Consider the following 4,357-nt stretch of genomic DNA (forward strand, 5'->3'; position numbering starts at 1 on the left):
GCGTCACCGTTGGTATATATCAGCCTTGCTATGAAATACAATGCTCAAGAGATCAGAACAGAATATTGCCATCGGGTAGCATATGATAGTGGTGCGTTTCCAATTGTGGCTGCTTCTATCATAGGCTCGCCACTCTTAAAGTTGACGCCAATATCAGGGCAGTGGGTTGAAATGAATCAAGTTTCATATCTATGATCTACCAGCTGGAGAACGTAATTCCAATGAAACACGTCGGGAAAACATCCCCACAATGTAAAAATTTTACGCGATATGATTGTTGTAGCAGAGCTAAAAATTGATTACAGGTTTTGCAGTATCCTTAGAAAACGGCCTTTTCAGGTTGTATTCTGCGCGTATAAATTTGTGAGGACAGAATACCAAATATTTGATTCGCACCAGGTAATCCCACTCAAAACGCAAGTAACTAGACCAACACGAACATGGTGAAAAATGAACAGGTAGAAAGTGCGCTGACCACCAACTCTAGATTTAAAGAAACGCCACATAATATAATGCTTCTTAAATATTTAACCGGAGCCCAGGTGAGATAATAAAGCACAGAAATCTCATCACCTGCTGGACACAATTGATTGTTATGTTTAACCACCCTGCACATTTTCCTCGTCGGAGCGAGCACAACAAAAAAACCAGCGATTTGCGTTGAATGAAGGCAGGACGCAAGGTCTTCGTATGTTAAAGCTACACACTTCCCCTATGCGTTTATGACAAGACTTCACTCGATGGTCGCTACTGATGTTTTCTTCATAACGACACGTTGATGAAATTCCGATTAAACCTTCGAAAACAACAGCAGCTGAAATCATCACCGTAAACATTCACCAGAGTGCAAATCAATGAGACCTTCTGGGTCATTGTAGTTGGAGCATTGAATTCAAATAATAGAATTACAAAAAAAAACAAAAGTGATGTAAATTATAATTTTACAATTCTTCACTTACTTCCTACTGATTAAATTGCCCACTGAAATCAGTGTATCTGTCCAATAGAGGACTCCGCGTTCCAGACAGTATCCCGGGAGCAGCTGAAGCCAGTTTCATTGTATTCGAACGATTTTTAGAAGTAATTTTTTGTTTATTTTTTGCAGTATGTACATGAATGATTCCCCAGCTTCCACACCGGCAGGAGGCTTTGTGCATTGTGCATCGCCAGTGTTTCTCTTGGATCGCCTCTTGCACTATTCGCTGCTCAGTCTGTACTCTGTAGACTTTTCGCAACACATGACGCAACTGAGAACTAAGTGCTACTTTTATTCCTATCAGTCGCCACCAGAGCAGGTGAAGTAAAAACGATCACGATCATGCATTCAACATACATTTTCTTGCTAACCCTCCTACCGTAAAAGCAGCACAAACGACTAATTAATATTATTAATAATTAATATTGCTCATGACTTCATCTTGGTAAATAATGGGATGAATTGCATATACATGGCATGCAGAAGAGTGGGTCTGGGATTAGGATGCAGAAATAGGCGTCCAACAGCATGGGAGAGATATTACAGGTTTCCATAGGTACAGATTCCCGGGGGGGAGTCAAGCGAATGCGTCTGTCTAGGACACGTAGTGACCTAACGTCTGAACCACGATAATCAAACACCTGCACTTGGCAAGTGCCCTAAGGTCATTCGCTGCCGTTTACCAGTATACCTAAAACGAAACGTATACAACAGCGCTACATTGCCGGTAACTAATTTTATTGTAGAGCTCTGGCGGCCGACGCAGAGTTCAACCTATTTTGACGACAAGGCAGGGAGCTATGGAAACCAAAACCACAGGTCTAATGTTGAGACAGAGGAAGCGATCAGAGTTAGCCAGGAAACCAACGCCTATTACCACAATTCTAATCGAAATAAAGAAGACGAAATGAGCATGCGCAAGGCATATAATGCGCTGCAAGCTAACTGATGGTAGCGGCCGTATCAGACGGCGGCAGAATGAAGCCTCTTCGGATGAGGTTAGAAAACTTGCTGGGATTCAGTGGCTGCAGGTAGCCCGGTGGTGGGAACAGATACTGGGTGAGGCCTTCGCACTGCAATGGGTGTAGACAAGCTACTGCTATCGATGATGATGTGGATAGTCCACATGTGCGCTCTTTTACTGCTATTCTGTGGGCATGTAAACTTCGCTCGCGATGGTGATGTTCTCGCTCCACAGAAATCCTCCTTCTCTATTTTAGTCCATGCGTCGTTTGAGGGTGTTAAATCCGACACAGAATAGGGAATTCGCGGAGGTGAGCTACCAGTTATCTTGAGTCCTGCCTGGTGCAGAAAAATCGTACTTTGTGCATAAGTGATGACATTGTAGCCAACTGAGGAAACTAATGCGTCTGCAACAAGGCTGACGACTTGGCGAGTTATTAATTCATCCGAAATCCAGCCAAAAGACAAAGCACAATGAAGAGATGAACAAGGCAAGGCTTGACTAGCAGCTAAAACTTTATTGAAAAAAAAAAGCAAAAAGCAAAAAAGCAATAACAAAGGGTCGAAAGAAAATAAAAAATTATGGTCGTACTGGTGAGTTACCTGCAAAAGCAAATTCCTTACTATGAAGACTAACCGGCGGCTCAGCCACAGACGAGGCCTTAGCCTTGGCGATGTAACAAGACTAAACAACCTTCCGACAAATTTGTTTTTATTTTCATAAACTACATACATTTTGCTGAAGCCAACTGCTCAGAAAAGGGTTGTCCTGTGATTTACACTCTCGAGATTCATCATGTAATGCAAGAATAGAGTTCACCTACCCCATAAAAAGTTAGAGGGCTCAATCTGCCCGTAGAAGCGTTACTATGCCGAGGGCTTCTAGATAAGTGTCTAAACGAGTGTCAACTTTACACAGTAAAATGCCGCTGAGCAATGGTGCGATCTGAGGCCCTAAGCATAAGCCTGACTTCTGGTCGTAAATACTACACTGCCAATTGACAAAATATTTGCAAGCGGATAGCTCTGTTTTATGCGACACTGTGCACTGAGAACGATTACTCATTGTTTTATCGAGCCCTCTTTCGACGTGGCCGCAAAGGCTTCCTATCGTGTTCGAAGCTGGGAAGACAAACAGCAGAATTATACTTCGCCGCAAGTTTACTGGGTCGGTGCGAAACAACGCAGAGGTAAGGTATAGCAACCACCTTTTAGAGCCGTGCCATCACATCAGCAACATCATGTCCGTGTTCCTCTTTCTCGAGCGAAAAAGACGCTCTGACAGGCAGGCGTACTGACAATTTTAAATCCAGCTCCCATTAGCTTCAAAACCTGCTACAACCATTCTTCCTCAGCAAGGTGATGTATAACTTACGTAAAGCAGACGTGATGCTTGCTACTGCCATCCCGTCCTTAACCAACCTCGAATGGCCGGACTCTTAGCTAAGAGGCTTCCTTGATCTGGGGCTGTAACCACAACAGTATAACCCCAAATTCAAACGTAAAGCACAGACCTTAACAACATGCCTTGAATAATCCTAAACCATCATGAGCCAACCAATCTGAGCCATCAATCGTTCTTCAATCAAAATTAAGTAGTCATCAACGTAACGAAACGTTACTATGCCGAGGTCTTCCAGACAGGTGTCTGAACCAGTGTCAACTTTAGACAGTAAAATGCCACTGAGCAATGGTGCGATCTGGGACCTGACTTCTGGACTTAAATACTGTCAATTGACATAAGTGTAGTCGAGGTAAAAGGACAACAGCCCCACGAAGCTAGCAACTGGTATTTTGTACGCATCTGTAAAAGCCTGATCATTATTATCCGCTCTGATGCAGTCATGCACACACCTCATCAGTCTACCCATGGGCAATGAGTAGAAAAGGTCCACTACATTGACGATCATCGCAGAGCACCAGTATCACCTTAAAAGACTGAATAACCGTAAAAAAGCTTGGCATCAAAAACGGGTTCTGAACTTTCTGCATCTTCAGGTGTTCCTACAAGACGCCAGAAATTGGTGCTAGTGAAGAAAGATCAGGTGGGTATTCTGATCAGGACTATTGTTTCAGATCGTCGCACCTGGCAGTACGATATTTCTGGATTTCCGCAGAAACACCTAAATACGCAGAACGTTCAGGACTCGTTTTTTTATTCCAAGTCCTTCTACAGTAATCCAGTTTTTCTACGGTTACATAAGCCCGGGCAGGTGCTATGCAATGAGCGTCAATTTGGAGGACTTGTTATATTATTCGTCACAGGATAGACATCTGAGGTGTTTGCAAGACTCCATCAGGGTGGGTAATACTGAGCAGGTTTTTGAATACGCATGCGGAATTTTCGTCGCTAGCTTCATGAAGCTGTCCTTTTCCCTCAACTCCACTTTTGTCTATTTGAATAGTAGCAGTACATCC

The sequence above is a fragment of the Amblyomma maculatum genome, chromosome 5 (genome assembly GCF_055883805.1).
Source record: "Amblyomma maculatum isolate TAMU_Amacu chromosome 5, ASM5588380v1, whole genome shotgun sequence".
NCBI classification, from domain to species: Eukaryota; Metazoa; Arthropoda; class Arachnida; order Ixodida; family Ixodidae; genus Amblyomma; species Amblyomma maculatum.